Here is a 17,199-nt window from a genome sequence, read left to right on the forward strand (position 1 = left end):
CTGGAATGTAATCCTCCTTTGGGCAGGGACATGATCAGCCCTAGCACTTAGCTGCATTCCTAGCACATCTTACATGCTTCAAAGATATTGTCAAATGAATCAATGGATCCTGATATATTTTCTTACAAGGACCTGGAAGGTATGGAGTTCAAGACTAAACTAGATATTATTGGGCAGTTGAAGGCAGCATATGGATCCCAGTTTATTGGGATAACCAGGTAAAAGAAATATGTCCCTAGCTATTGACTATATGTACCCATTTCTCTGGAACAGCTCCATTTGTGTCAACTAAGTGTAATCACCCTTTTCAAGATGTTGGTTCTGAAAAATAATGGCCAAAAGACATACAGTGAGCATTAGAGAGAAAGGTAAATGCTATATGATCTCTCTTATATGTGAAATTTAAAAAAGTAATTAGATAATCAAGCTTATAGATACAGAGAACAGATTGGTGGTTGCCAGAGTTAAGGGGTTGGTGGTGGGAGAAGTGGGTGAACTATTTATTTTCATTTTTTAATTTAAATAAACTGAGTTTAAAAATGATGCATACCCATAATTATTGAAAAGGAAAGGTATTCCCCAGTGAATTAAGAGAGATATGATGAAAGTATTTTTCATAGTGTAATTATTTTTAAAAGACTGTGTGTGTATACACACACAAACACACACACACATATATATAAATTCAAAATGATATGCACTAAAATATCAACAGGTGAATGAACACAAAATAATTTTTATTTTGTTATCTTTATTTTTCTACAGTCTTTGAAGTCTTATAGTATATAATATATTACTTTACATACCAAAACCTTAATTTTTGTTGTTAGTTTCCTTCGTGGAATCCATATAGAGCTTAGAATTTCTGTATTTGAAACCCTACTCTTAGGAGATTACTAGGTGATTTATTATTTCTTTTTCCCAAACGTTTAAGTGGTAACTATTTCACCCCAAGAAATAGTTTTTTGATTATGTGTCAATACCCAAAATAAGTTATAGAGGGGAAGTAATATGAAAATCCTAGATTTATAATTTTATATGAAACCTCAAAGTGGCACTATTCTCTTCTACTCTGAAGAGAAAAAAGGCTATCAGAGTCAAAGGCAAGGTTTGCTTTAATTTCCCATGGTGCTGCTGTTTGTCCCAGACCTTTCCCCTTCCTTACCGTGTCAGTGGCAGGGGAAGTCTGGGGGCTTCATTTGCTTCACTGATAAGGGCAGATACAGAATTAGGTGTAGGCAACAGTTTGTTGCTATGTGTTCTTCAGTGACTATTTTAGTGGTAGTGGTGTGCACCACATTTAAAAATTCTCCAGCAAAATACTAGTCCCAGAGGACTTTAAAAAAATGTTCCTTCTCACTTAAAATGGTGAAGGTCAATACAACAAGAAGATTTGGCATTTTAGCCTTAGAAAATGTGGAATTTAGGGGTAAGGGTCATGGTTAATTAGTCCCTGGAATTTAATTCTCATGTCTGGTCATATTGGAAGTTATATCACAGCTGGCAAAAAGGGCAAAACTATTTCTGATGCTCTGAAATTGTGCTAGTCTTGAGCAAAGTTGACCAAATTTAGTCAGAAGTTTTCCCCATGTTGGGCTCTGAGGCTACAAATTATCTCAATTTGTGCCTCTCAGATAGATGAATTTGTGTGCTGTGATTAACCGATAATGGATCCCATTTTTGTCTTAGATTCTGCTGGTCTGATACTATATTATTCCCTTTGGACAGATTCTCAAAGGCAACAAACCTGTTAGCTATCCATTCCTTGGGCCCAAAATTACCACTTTTAATGTGTGTGTGTGTGTGTATGTACATGGGGGTATAAATGTATGCAGAAATGATTGCATTTGCTCATATTTGATATGTCTATTTAACACAAACCTATAAGGTTTAATAAAAATTCAACAGAGGATCACCTATGCAAATCAAGACAAAGATATACAAAGCATAGAAAGTATTGGAACTGACAGAGAAATGTGCTATTATCTGAGCAATGCAATCAAAGAGAAACTATCCCTTTGCAAGGGATCCATATTAGAAGGGTAAAAATTTAAGAAAGGGCAGCATTACCCTACCCTAACTATAAGGGTAGAGAAAGAAAGAAAGAAAACCTGTCAGGTATTTGTGAAAGTAAAAAGTTCCCCTTTCTTTTAAGACACAATAGCTTGTGTAATTTTGTCACATGTATCTGTTGCTCTCATCTCTTACTTTGTGCTGAAATGCTCACCAGAGCATTCACGGGAGCAATTCTCTCTCCCACCCCTGACACCTGCCACGGAGAAGGTGTTGCATTATTCATTGGGAGCTAATGGCAGGTGATGAGATCTGTTCATGCTACATCCCTCACAGTAGGTGTTTATCACTCTGTTCACTCGCAGCCCTGCTATTACTAAGGGGCCAGAAGAACCCTACACACTCGCTTGAAAGGTAATGGGAAACGTGCTCAGCTTTCTGGGCTCACAAGTGCAGATGAAGGTTATCACCAGGGCAGCTGCGAAGCCCAGGGCGGGAGGAAGGTGGTCACTCTAAAGCGAACAGCTTAATTTTGGCAACCCATACAAATCATGTCAGAGCCATGATAATCCATCTTCCTTAGCTTCCAGCCTTTCAGCAGTCATTGCTCTGTAATAATTTCCCCCGATTCACCTGTGATCTCTATAAATAACCGGAGTGAGGGAGGAAAGGAGAGGGGGAAAGAGATGGGTCTGGCTTAGTGTCTGATGAGCATGCCAGCAAGGAATTTATCTCTGTCTAGTAAGCAAGATGCAGTCTCCTCCGAGAGTGGGTGGCGGTATGGCCACACAGAAGAAGCTAGCAGAGGGACAGCCCTGCGACCCCAACTCAGTGCTCTGGTGTCATTTGAAACCAATTTGAAGGAAGAGATAGTGGTTTCAGTGATTTATCTGGATGCTTGTGACAAAAAAATTATGGAGCACTACCATGGCAACACATGGGAGGAATAGAAGAAGGGTGACTATTTTATCCTCAAGTACTTAATTCCTTCCAGGAGCATGAGTTAGCAGAGATTTCTTTGGTCTACCATATTTGCCACAATAACCCCCCTTTGATTCTAACATCTTTATTCATTGTATTCTGGTTAAGTTTTTCTTTTTTTGATTTGTGTTTTTTGCCTTTTTAGGAGTAGGAGAACTTTGGGCATATAATCTGGGTTTCAAGGAGGTTAAGCAAAAGAATCTGGGGACAGAAAAATCACAGTGGTCAAGATAACCGGGCAGGAAGGCAATCGAATTTTTGTTCTCCCAGCTCACTTGTGTTGACTTCACTACTCGTCCAAGATGGGTGCTGTCTCTTATCCAGGGTGTCCTATTGGTGTCTTCTTGTGACATCATAGTCAGTGTGGTATAATGGAGACCAGACAGAATAGATTTAAGGTGGGAAAAACTTAGATTTCAATCATAGATCAACTAATTAGTAGCTATGGGAATTCATTTAAACTTTGTGAGCCTTGCTTTTATTAATAGTATAATGGGTATAATATCAAGTCTAGGGTTACTTTGAAAGCTAAATGATAAACATTCAACAAATGCTTTAGCAGTTTCTAACTCCTTCCATTCTTTTGAACTTACGGTGAATTATCTTTTCTTTTACCTGGCCAAAGTAAATGTCTTTAGGTAGGTTGACAAATCTTTTTCCACGAAGTGGACGGGTTCAAACACTCTAGTAAGTGTTTCGTATTGGCTCTTAGTCAGTGGGTTAGTGGTTAAATAAACTGATTTATAGCTGTATCATGGAATATTATTCAGGGATAAGGAGAAAACAGTTGATGCAACAACTTGGATAGATCTCCACGTGGATTATGCTGAGTGTAAAAAGCCAATCCCAAGAGGTTAAATACTATATGATTGTATTTATATAACATTTTTGACATGGCAACATAATAACAATTGTTTTGTGCATGCTAAGTTGCTTCAGTCACGTCTGACTCTTTGCAACCCTATGGACTGTAGCCCTCCAAGCTCCTCTATCTTGGGATTCTCCAGGCAAGAATACTGGAGTGGGTTGCCATTTCCTCCTCCAGGGAATCTTCCCGACGCAGGGATTGAACTTGGGTCTCCCACATTGTGGGCAGATTCTTTACTGATTGAGCCACCAGGGGTGGCAGCATGATAGCAACAGGGAACAAATTAGTGGTTGTCAGGGGTTAGGCAAAAGGAAAGAGGGAGGGAGGTGAGTGTAATTATATAAAGGGCAACACGAGAAATCGTTGTGGTGGTGGAACATTCTGTGTCTTAACAGTGGTGGTGGTTCCCTGAACCTACATCTATGATAAAATTACATGAAACTGAGTCGACACACATACACACACATACACACATACACACACACACGTATGCAGGGAGTGCAACTAAAACTGAATATCAGTAAATTGTATCAGTGTTAATAGTTTGGTTTTGATATTGTCCTGTAGTTTTGCAATGTATTACCACTGAGGGAAACTGGGTAAAGGATGTGGGAAATCTCTTTGTTATTTCCTATAGCTGCATGTGAGTAAAATATCTCAAAATTAAAAAAAAAATTTTTAAAAAGCATAAAAAAATGGTCTTTGGTCTTTCCATAGTAGCCATATCCAGGTATAAATATAATTATCTCTCAGTTGGTAACATGACCATGAAGGTCATATTCCTTTGGTTTGATAATTTCTAAAAAAAAATCCTGAAGAAATAATAAAATGATACACATACTTATGTCCAAAGATTTTCATCACAGCATTATTTAGAGCTGTGACATGCTAAAAGCAACTTAAATTTCCAACTTAATAATGCTTATTGCATATTGCTAAGATGAGATTAAAACTCTACATTAAAGTAATGCTTTAATGCACTAACCATGCCACAGATGAAGAATTTTTCTTATTTATACCATCTCCCCCTATGTTTTCTGTCTCCTTCCAATTTTTGATACTATTCTGTGTTTTTCAATTTATATATTGTTTTATTAATTACATTTTATATTATTTTATGGGGTACTGTTGTAAAGTAATTTATTTTGTCTTTTAATCCACCACATTTAGAATTCCTTTGAATCTTCCACTTTTTTTCCAGCTTTACTGAGCTATAATTGACACAATAATCCCCCACTTCTTAAGACCAAAATATTTCAGCCCCTCCATTCTCTATCACATATCTCTAATTCTGTCAGGTAAGCCAGTGCTTTTCCATTGTCAGATTTTACAATGTGTGTCTATAATTAAGTGTGTCTGTAATTTCTCTCTAGGTTAATTCTGTACATTGAAAACCACTAAATAGTATTTCCAATATTATGATTATGTAAATATTTTGCAGTTTGGAACCAGTTAGCATAATTCCGTTCCTAGAGAAAGAGATGACACCCTATGCCACTGAAACAGTGTTGCTTGAAGGAGAAAATTCCTCAGAAGGTCAAATGAATTCTTATCTACTATTACTTGCTCAAAATTGTGTCATGTGTTTTTGACTGCAGCATATGTATCCTGTAACTTTCTTGAGTGTACTCTGTATTACCTAGAATTTCTAATTGCCTTGATGTGCTCATTTCTTTACTATGTTGCCAAACTTATCCAATTCCTTAATCATATTATTTATTGAATACTGAATTTTAAAGTTAATTTTAAAGCAGTTGCTATGAACTTTGTTTCCTGGGTTAGCTTTTTTTCTTGTACTCCGTTTTCATGAGGCCACAACTTTATTCCACCATATCTCCCCCTCTTCCGAGAAGGTGAATGGGAGGCAAAATTTTTTTCCTTCTTGAAAGGAAAAACCGATTAATTGGAAAGTGTCAGTTTAGTGGATAGATACATATGATAGATTTGTGTTTTGCTCATTAATGCATTGTCCGAGTTTCTTTTTTCTACCCCTGGGTGCAGTCTTGGAGAACTTCCATAGCTTTCTGGTTACTTATGGTTAAAAGCTGTCTAGTCCATTCTCAGATCTTCCATCTCATCTCCTCCCCTTTCTCCAGCAAGCCTTAGATTTTGTTGTCTTCCCTTGTGCTCTGTCTGACCCAGCCCTTCATGCTGGGACCTCCTCTTCCCCTCTTTGGGCCTAACCTTCTGATCTTCCCTTAACTTCTGTCTTGTTTCAGAGGAATAACAAATACTGAATGGCTACAGCAGAGACTTTTGCTGATGATGGGGAAGGAATAACAGTACACTAGCCTCAAAGCCCATCATTTGAGCAGACTAACAACAATCCATTCATATCCTGGTGTATCTGGGTTTTGGGATTCTAAGCCAGATAGACTATGGGAAAGAAATAAAGCCTCCTCCACTTCCTGCAAGTTGACTTTACTTCTACCCGTCTAGGTCAGCTCCCATTGGAAATTTTCCATTCATTGCTGTTAATAAGTGAAATGTCTTCTAAGATTCTGCCAGTAGTCTAAAGCTCCATTTTAATTTTGATGCACTCATCAGATCTTTATATTTTTCTACTTTAAAAAGGTGTTTTAGTGGTAAATTGAGAGAGAAATCTTTGCTAAGCAGATTCTATTATAAAACCAGAACACATACACATTTGTGTATACATATGAATAAACAGAATGTCTCAGGTAACTAGACTTTGGACAAATCTCTTAGTTCCTGCTGACGTAGCTAATTTGAAGTATACTATTTAACTTTATCCCTATGCCTTCACTCTAGATATAATAGAGCAATGATATCAGCATTTTATAATTAATAGTTTGTCACACCTTATTTTTTGGAGCAGTTAAAGTTTGACTAAACCATATTTCTTCATTAAATTTCTCTGTCTGACCTCCTGGCATGTTTGGTTGCAGTGAATCTTAGTTCTGTTTGGCAAATTAAAAAGAATATGATAAGACATTTTGAAAAGATTAGGTAAAGAAGGATGGGTTTCCCAGGTGGCACTAGGGGCAAAGAACCCATCTGCCAATATGAGAGATGCAAGAAGGAAGATCCCTTTGCTCCAGTATTGTTGCCCAGAAAATTCCATAGACAGAGGAGCCTGGCTGGCAGTCCATGAGACTGCAAAGAGTCAAGACATGATTGGGTGACTGAGTGCAAAGAAGGATATGAACGTTAAGTGATTTAAAATAGAAGTATTTAAAGTCTTTAATATGCAGAAGCATTCCATTTTATGAAGTGGTCAAATTTTTAGCAATCTCTACTAGAAAACAAACCTAGAAGTAAACAGAAGACTGTTATTCACACCTTTAGATCTGTTACTACAATTGTTAAATTATGTTTGAGAGCTGTTGCTTCAAAAGATAGGAGTTTGATATTTAAAAAAAATTTGAAACTTGTTTAAAATTTTTGGCTTTGAAGAAGATATTGATTAAGCATCAATGAAGGTACTAGGGTGTGGGCTCTGGCATCAAAGAGATGTGGTTTGGAATCCTGGATTCTGCCTCTTCCATTGTCTGATTTGAGGTAAGCTATTTATCACTTTCTAGACCTTAGTTTCATGTATATGTTGGACATAATAACACCTATCTCAAAAGAATTGCTTTGGGTGATTATATGAGAAAAATATATGTAAAGATTATTTTTTGATTATATGAGAATAATCACAAATACTTAATTTATGTCAAATATTAATTGTGAACTCTTAATTTATGCCAATATTTTATTCTTTAAAGGTGTTGAATAAGTGAGTCTTACACAGTAACTTCCTGAGCTTTCTAAATTTGTCTGAAATCGTACTCTTCACAGAATTGACCATGATCTCAACATCCATACTTGGAAGAAACTTCAGTAAAATTTCAAAATGCCCAATCAATGAATTATGAAAAGAGCTATTAATTGTTCTCCGTGTTAATATCCAGCCCTGGGAACATGAATAAACCTTTAGTGTTGTGTATCATCAGTTACACAGTGGGCTATAGCAGTTTTAGGACCACCTGCATATTTACATGCTTGAGCAACAAACAGATAAAACAGAGAGTGAATATTACAGACTCTAGTCATTCATGCACAGTTCTTGGTAAGTTAGCCTTCTTCCACTTCCTTTTGGCCCAGGTAGCTACCCTCTTTCCTACCTACTGTGCTGGAAGTTGATTAGGGGGGTCCAAGCTCCAAATCCTAGTTCTATCAAACTTATATTTTAGCATTATGAATTATAACCATTTATAGTATTAAAAAATGTGCCGATATTTTAAAAGCTGCTTTGGCCACGAAAGAACCTGTACTTCCAGAGATGTGGAGAAAAGACTAATAAAAGCTAGTGAAGTAACGACACATATATGGTTAGATCAACTCTGACTGTAGGGCGTTGGGCACATGTGGGCCACCAGACCAGTAGAGGTGGATATACAGACTTGTGTGGATCTGATTTCATTCTGGACACTTCCATTCACCATCTACGTGTCTTTGGGGAAGTTGAAAGAGTTCTGTAAGCCTCTGACTTCTCAACTATAAATGTCAAGGGATATAATTCTGGGAGTCACAGAAACTGGGCTGAACTCGTGGCTCTTCTACTTAACAAACTGTGTGGACAAGGTATTTAAGATTTGAGCCTCAGTTGCCTCCAGTGTCAGATGGGATAACAATAGGATTTACTGCACACAACTTTATGAGGATTAAATGAGTTAATACATTTAAATACAAGTAAAGTACCATGCATGTAATAATGCACATTATATATGAGTTAATATTTTAAGTGTCTGGTTGAATTAAAGAAAAGAAAAACCCCTAGGCAGATCAGTACTATGGAGAAAGTTGTTTCTGTGCCTCCAATAACCTTTTCATTCTCACCACATAAGGAGAATTGTGGCTCCCCCAAATGTCCATGCCTTAATTCCTAGAACCCATGTGTTAAGTGTCAGACTTTATTTCTTTGGGCTCCAAAATCACTGCAGATGGTGATTGCAGCCATGAAATTAAAAGACGCTTACTCCTTGGAAGGAAAGTTATGACCAACCTAGATAGCATATTAAAAAGCAGAGACATTACTTTGTCAACAAAGGTCCATCTAGTCAAGGCTATGGTTTTTTCAGTAGTCATGTATGGATGTGAGAGTTGGACCATGAAGTAAGCTGAGCACCAAAGAATTGATGCTTTTGAACTGTGGTGTTGGAGAAGACTCTTGAGAGTCCCTTGGACTGCAAGGTGATCCAACCACTCCATCCTAAAGGAGATCAGTCCTGAGTGTTCATTGGAATATCTGATGCTGAAGCTGAAACTCCAATACTTTGGCCACCTCATGCGAAGAGCTGACTCATTGGAAAAGACCCTGATGCTGGGAAGGATTAGGGGCAGGAGGAGAAGGGGACGACAGAGGATGAGGTGGTTGGATGGCATCACTGACTCAATGGACATGAGTTTGGGTAAACTCTGGGAGCTGGTGATGGACAGGGAGGCCTGGCATGCTGCGGTTCATGGGGTCGCAAAGAGTCAGACATGACTGAGCGACTGAACTGAACTGATGTGTTAAGTTACAAGGAAAAAAAATCTTTGCATTGTCAGTAAGGGTGTGAACTAGCCAATATCTTGATTTTGGCCTTGTGAAACCTTGATGAGAAAAAGCAGTTGAGCTAGCTCATACTTCTGAACTGTACAGCTGTGAGATAATAGATTTGTGTTGTTTTTAGTGATTGTGTTTGTGGCAGTTTGTTACATTGGGAGAAAACTAACATATTACCCGACCCCCTTGCAGGCCCTGTGACAGTTGGCTGCAGCTTCAAGGATATTTCAAAGGATCACCTGGAGAGGAAAGGTCTGCGTAAGATCATAGTAGAGAGTTAGGTAATATAAAGAAATTTATCAGAAGGATGCAGTTAACATTATATGAGCAGGAAAGGATAGGATGGAGAGTATATTCTCCATCTACCTATAGTGAGATTTGAGGAATTTTAAAACTTAAAGCAACATTTATAAGTCTACTTTTATCTCCTTGTTTTAAGATGAAGAAACTGAAAATCAACTTGCCAGTGAACTTGCCCAAGGTAAAATATCCAGTTAAGTGTTTGTTCCAGGCTAAGATTGATCAACCAGATTTTTGTAATGTCGTCTTTTTACTCTATGTACTATTCACACCTCATTGATCCCAGTCATATGATGAAGTATAGACCAGCAAAATGCTGAGGGAAGTGGCCAGGAATGTCAACAGTATTTTCCTTTTCAGCTGGGAATCTTGAAGACCAGCTTCTTTAAAAATAGGATTTTAGGTATGAATATGCATAAGGCTTCATTCACCCTCCAGATAGGGCTTATGCATATGGAATCCTAGCATAATTATATTGCTTAAGCATTCTGCTTTGTCTATAAGCTAACACGGTCATAGGTGAAAAGAAGTCATTGAAACATCAAATGAGGGGTTAGGTTAGGTGATTGCCAAGATCATTTCCTGTCCTAGAATCATTCAGAGCACTCAGGTAGTGATTTATGTTGGCTTAGAAGAATGCCATCCAGACCTTGACCAGTGTTTGTAAACAATTTCCCAACCAGCAATGCAAATAGATAATTCCACAAGTTGGCCATGTTTCTGGTATATCATCCATAAAATCACCAAGCAGACATGTCACTGCATCATAGAACCTTCACCCAGTTTCACACAGATGAGATGTATGACAGCAGTGGACAACAGAGGAGCTATTTTTCTCTTTGTAGTGTTGAAAGTCTGGCTTTTTTCTGGGTGCTGTTAAAATCCAAATAGATGCATATGTAACATGTCAGTGAGTGGGATTTTTTTCTGTTGCTCCAGAATTGGTAATATGGCTCAGTGTTGAAGAGGGTCCAAGTACCCCTTATTTAAATGGAGACACCCAACACTGGGCTAGAAACCTCTCCAGGACTTAATAAGAAGCAACCTGCCCTTCTTATTCAGCCGTCTCCTCAGCCCAAGTTATAAGAATAAGACTGTGTGCATTACTTCCCTAGCACTGTCATAACAGAGTAATACAGATTGGGTGGCTTACACAATGGAAATTTATTGTCTCATAGTTTCTAGAGGCTGAAAGTTGAGATTAAGCGTTGGCAGGGCGTATTTCTTCTGAGGTCACTCTTACTGACCTGTGGATGGCTGTCTTCTTCCTGTGTCTTCACATGGCCTTTTCTCTGTACTGTACCTGTTTCCAAATTTCCTCTTCTTACAAGGACATCAGTCTCACTAGATTGGGGCCCACCCTAATGACCTCCTTTTAACTTAATTTATCTCTTTAAATACCCTATATCTAAATACAGTCATATTCTGTATGACATAGGTATCAGGGCTTTAGTGCGAAAATTGTGGGCCAACCCAGAGCCATGGCAAAAGGACAAGGGCATGGCAACCCACTCCAGTATTCTTGTCTGAAGAATCCTCATGGGCAGAGGAGCCTGGCAGGCTATAGCTCATGGGGTTGTAAAGAGTCGACTGAGCAACTAAGCACACATGAATACAGAGGAAGTTGCCTTCTTGTTTGGAATTTCTAAAGACTGCATTTTTACTTAACTTTCATCTGTTTGGGAAAGATCAAAAGAGAACCACAACTGTTAGCATGACTACACATAAAGGACTATAGAGGTTAAAGGATACATCAGATATCAGGTGACATTTAAGCAAGCTAGTGGATAGCACAACCGAGGGAAGGATTTGAAGGTAAGCATCATTGGTTGGGCTGCTTAAATCATACACATACTATCTTTGTTAATGATTCTCAACAAGAGTAAATTGATCCTCCGGGGTACAATTAGAAATTTTAGTCATAACAATTGAGAGGAAGCACTATTGTATCTAATGGGTAGAGGCCAAAGATGCTGCTAAACATCTAACAAGGTAGAGGGCAGGCTATACAACAATGAAGTATCCAAGTCAAAATTGAAGTAGTGCTGCTGTTGAGAACCCTGATTTATGTGAACCCCACATTGGCATATGCCACTATATTGGCATGGGCCATCATCATTTCATAGAACCAGACTGCATCAGAGGGAGACCAGCGATGCCTCCTCATTGCTGACAGGTGACCCATTACATAAGAATCTTTTTGCCTCCTTTATTTCTCCTTCTAGGACTCAACCTTAAGGACTGAGATCAAGGGGAAAGAAGGGAAAGGTGTTACCAGAAGTGCACCACGTTTCCCCATTGTGCAATTCAGGGACATGGTGGAGAAGGAAGAATATAGAAGCAAATCATGCCCTCCTCTCCCTATTAGGCTCCTTGAACCACTAATCTAGTCTGTGATATAAGAAGTAGTTAGTTTTGAATTAAATATGAGATTGAAATATTAACTAGACTGGGTTTTTATTATTGTTGTTCAGTCACTTAGTCATGTCCAACTCTTTGCGATCCCATGGGCTGCAGCACGCCAGGCTTCCCTGGGTTTTTATAAGTACCTAGAAAACTGGATTTCTGCCTCAATGTCCTTAAGCACTGGGGAGGGAAAACTCAATAATGGTGAACTTGAAAAGAGTGATGATAAGAAATAAAATAATTTCTTGGTTATATCCCAATGACTCGAAACTCTTATTATAGGAGAAAATGTATAATATAAAGGTGACCTACACCTGTATGCCAGTTTGCACACATGCCAGTCAAGATCTTGCCTTGTGATGCCACCAATAGATGACACATTCCAAAGAAAGACAACCAAGTATTTGCTCAACACAGTATCCTAAATTTTTTGAACCCTAAGTGGGGTGGTGATTTTTAGAAGTGTAATATCATACTTATTCATCTGGCCATGTGATATAGAGAAAAGAGTATCTGTTTTGGAGTGAGACCATCTAGGTCCACGCCACAGTTTAGCTACTTACTCAGCTGAGGATGTGATCTTTGTTTGTTACGTAACTTCTCTTTGAGTCCCATTTTTTCCATCTTCAAGGTGGATGAATGCAAGTTCGATCATTACTCATAAAGTTTATTTAGAGTTTACTTGGGATGGGGGTATAAGTCCTTATTTCTTCCTGATTTAGCAAAATGTTTTCATACTCATGATGCCGTGATAGCTACTATTTACAGAGTACTTTTCTATATGATTTTATTTACATAATTTTCAAAACCAAGTAAAACTGATCTATAGTGATAAATTTTCAGCGTGGTATCTACCTTTGGCTGGACAGGGTCATGAAATGGTAGCTTCTGAAATGCTGGTAGTGTTTTCTTCCTTATCTGGAAAGAATGGTTTTCAGTTTGTGAAGCTCTATTTTGGTAGGTTGTGCATTGATCTCCAAGTTTGCATTTCAGTAAAATGTTGACTTATAAATATTGTGACCGCCTTTAAAATTATCATTGCCTCAAGTGCAGTTTCTGAAATCAGAGTTAAAATAGGCAGTTTCTTTTAATATTTTAAAAATGCCCCATATTCTTTTCCGAGTAGTCTTGAGAACTGGGTAGGAAATTTAGTGCTAATTTGCTTTATAACCAAAGAACCATGAAGTGTTTTTGATTTTAATAGGAAAGTTGGTACAGTTTTGGAGTCATTTGACAGATTACTGTAGAAGAAGCTGTGAAGTCTGACATTGTTTCCTTCCTACGTTCTTTTCTTTCCTGTCTGCTCTGAGCTCTTTCCTTCTGATGTAGTTCTCACTCCGGGGAGCCTAGTACGGAGCCTGTCTGCTCTGCTGCTGTCAGGAGGGCAGGCATTTGGGGAGTGAGCATTCACTAAAATTGGTGGTCTGATCTGTTACCTCATTGTGGAAATGAGGAACATTGTAGAATGAATCTCAAACAATGGAGCCCTGACAGCAGAAGGGAGGGGGACCTCTTCTTGGAAAGAGACTCTCCCACAATCTCAGAGATCTTTGTTGGGAAGGGCTGTCCCTCTGCTGGAGCCTCCTTTAACACCCACAAGAGCCCTTCTGCTGGAAAGTTACCTTTTAGCAAAGGTGGAATGATCAAGCAGGAAAGAAAAGCCCTTTTAGCTGTCCAGGTGATCAGAAAGGGAAGATGAAACATCAGGGACTTGTGTTGTTAAATAGCTGCCCTGCTTCTTTTGTTGTGTGCACAAATGCAGTGTTTGTGAAGGGAAATGTTTGATAACTATGCACACAGCAGGAAAGTATAGTGAACTTTTTCTCAGATTGATCGATTCACACTACATGTCTTTGATGTGCAAGAAATTGGGATTACAGGGTTATTAAAACATGGTTCTTGGCTTCAGTATCTTCTCCTCTGGGTAAAGCAGACATGTTGGGCAAAAGAACATTCTGGCTAGTTTGTGCAGTGGGTGATACATGGAGGCATGAATGTGTTGTAAATAAATGCATGGTGAATAGTTTAAATAATGTTATGTTCTGTATAATCCCATTTATGTAAAATGTTAATATATAGTGTGATGATTCCACCTAAATAATATATTCAAATATTAAAAATATTTTAAAATATTAAAAAATCTAGAAGCAGTATATTGGTATTTTAATATTGACTAATTATAGGATTAAGAACAGTTTTAAAATTTAATTTTGAGAGTAAAATTTTTTTTCTATTTTTAAGATATGTGCTCATTGTAAAAAAAAAAAGTCAGTCTTTAAAGATGTAAAGAAGGGAGTGACAAATCACAAGTAATCCATTTTCTATATGTACATTCAGGAATGAGTTGGCGTTTATCTTTTGGGACTTTTTCTTAAGCGTGTGCACACCCAGCATAAACATATATTTGAGGTCATGCTGTGCTTTTTCTTTCCATGTTAATATATGTTATTTAAATCATTTATTTAAAAGAAATATGCAAAACAAAAAAAGAAAAAAAAAGAAAAAAAAAGAAATATGCAATGTATATTTGTTCATTTATTTTTCCAGCTTTATTGAAGTATAATTGATAAATTGCACCTATTTAAGGTGTTGTTGTTGTTCATGTCCAGTCATGTCTGACTCTTAGAGACCCCATGGACCCCAGGCCTCCCTATCCCTCACCATCTCCCAGAGTTTACTCAAGTTCATACTAGGCAACCAGGGAATTCCCTGTTTAAGGTGTACAACATGATTATTTGATATATGTATTGTTTAGTTTTTATAAGCAGAGGTGAGTTTGAAATGAAAAACAAAATTTTTTCTCCTAATTATTCCTCAACCTCATTTTCACTCTCCCAAACCAACTGCTTTTATACACTGCTATTTTTTACTCCCTCCTGTGATTAATTTCATATATATACATATCTGTGTGTATATATATATATATACACACACATGTAGTTATATTCCTGCTCTTCCTTCTATTACCTCTTTTGCACTTTCACTTCCCAATTTCTGGCAGCTCTTCTTTTAATTTTACATAGTCATGGTGAAACATTTACCTTCCTTTCTGAAACCATAATTATTATGAGCTTGGTCTTTAGCTTTTACTGAAGGCTGAAAACCAATAAATATTATTTGTTTTTATGGCTATGTACATATTATTCACCGCAAATTCAAATAAAGGTGTTGGATTGCATTTCCTTCTTTTTATGTCCAACATTATAACATTACTGCCATTTGAGGAAGAATGTTTCTAGTGTCAAAGTCAAATGTATTTGCTTTTATTACAGTTTTGCTTCATTTTGAACATGACTCATATTTAAACAATGGCTTTTTTGGATAGCTCTTCTTTCTTCTGTCTTTGCTTTTTTATTGACTTTTAATAAATGAATTTATTATCTTATTGCATTTTTTTGCCCAGTGGTTGTTGAAATAAAAGTGACTTTTTGTACCATGTTACCAAAATTATCCAACCTCATTTTTTGCATAAGCAATACTTTCTTCTCAAAGAAAACCCTCCTAGCACATATTGACTCCCTATTGTATCTGGGCTGGTTATTCTTTTAATCTACTTACAACTTCAAACTTATTAGCTCCACAAAGTGTCTTGCATTCTTGGGGTAACTTTTTTCTTTTGGAATCCTGTGTCTTCCCTTTTTCAGTTTCAGCTTCATTTTGTGTTTGTGGTACATGCTCATTTTTTGTCAGGTTCATGAACAATGCTGGTTTATCAACATTCTGCACAGACTCCAAATACACTTTTATATTTTTCTCTGTGCTTTGAGTGTTATTTAGTATTGTCATAGAATTTTAGGTCCAGAATCTTGTGCAACTTTGAATGTATCTTTGTCTTTTAGCATTCAGGATGGCTGGTAAGAGGTTTGATGTCAGTCTGATTATGTATCTACTTACTTGTTTTGTAGATGAAGCATATTTTGGTTCACTCTCCTGGAAGCTGTTTGAAGGCAAGAGCAGTTGCCCAGCCAGAGGTAATTCCATCTGAATCAGGCCTGTAGGAGTGAAGTGCGGAGCTGTGAGAGAGCCAATCTGAAGGTAGGCTCTGTGTGATTCGGTAGCTCTCCTTTTGTAACTTGGCTTCATTTCTTAATTTTCCTGAAAAGCCTGGCCAAAACTTTTCATTCTTTATGCACTAATGGTCAGTGAGGATTATAGAGCACTCACTATTTACTGAAGCATGGCATGGCTAAACGGAAGAGTACAAAATAGCCAGCCTTTGTTTTTAAGGATTCTGGATCCATCAGAGATAAAATACAATTGACCTAAGCCTTTGTCTTCTAGAAATTGTTTCTAGTTTGAATTCTGTTGTATTTATTTTCATCACTGAAGAGCCTGAAGATAGCCACAAGTTACAGGTAAAATAGGTATTGTTATTATTATTGTTACCATATTGTTACTTTTATAAAATAGTTGTCTGATTTCATCTATAAGCAACTTGACAGATGTTTATTGTGATTGAGTTTTGGAAACCCAGTGGTAAGCCCAACTTGTCAGATGAGTTATACAAGAAGGGCTGGCCCTATTTTAAAATTCGTCTATACTTATTGAAACTTTAGAGCTTCTAGTCTGTACCAGATCTAGACCCATCCTTGTTCAAATGCAGCTTTTCCCTAGGGCCTAGATACAGAGCTTTTGAAGATGGTGGGCAGATATAATCTGATATACATGAGGTAAATGGAGGGCAAGAATTGTTCATGTGTTTGAGAGAAGACATGGAGTAACAGTTTCTTAGCTATTAAATCTTTGAGTGGAGGTTTGTGACATAAATAGATCAGGCTACTGAGAAGGAGGTAAAATCTCTTTCGTTTGTATAACTGGAAAAATAATAGCCCCTATGCAGGAGGACATTCTGAGCATTTCTCCTACTGACACCATGATTCTACCATATTCTGAAATATTTATTGAAAAAGTTTTGAATCATCAATAATAGTTACTTGATGGAGGTTTGTGGAAATATGCTCTTTCAGCTCCGAGAACCATGTGGTTCTATTCAGCTAGTTATTATCGCAAATAATTAAGGTCAAAAGCACCATTGACACTTACTTTTCCACAGTGCATTAAAAATAATATTCTTTGT

The 17,199-nt window shown here is 37.4% G+C and overlaps 1 long non-coding RNA gene across 33 annotated transcripts in view; it reads left to right on the top strand.

Moving 5' to 3' along the window:
• LOC145512531 (uncharacterized) overlaps positions 1-17,199 on the top strand; it is a 1,082,988-nt gene that overhangs the window by 291,806 nt on the left and 773,983 nt on the right. For 26 of the 33 annotated variants that reach the window (XR_014058616.1, XR_014058634.1, XR_014058638.1 and 23 more), the window contains one exon: positions 16,028-16,157. This is a non-coding gene — a long non-coding RNA (uncharacterized LOC145512531). Of the gene's footprint in view, positions 1-9,608; positions 9,669-9,855; positions 9,898-16,027; positions 16,158-17,199 lie in introns of all 33 variants that reach the window. The other 7 variants (XR_014058629.1, XR_014058600.1, XR_014058604.1 and 4 more) reach the window with 1 other exon arrangement.

Source organism: Giraffa tippelskirchi, chromosome 1 (assembly GCF_054371585.1).
Source record: "Giraffa tippelskirchi isolate mGirTip1 chromosome 1, T2T-mGirTip1v1.2.pri, whole genome shotgun sequence".
NCBI lineage: Eukaryota > Metazoa > Chordata > Mammalia > Artiodactyla > Giraffidae > Giraffa > Giraffa tippelskirchi.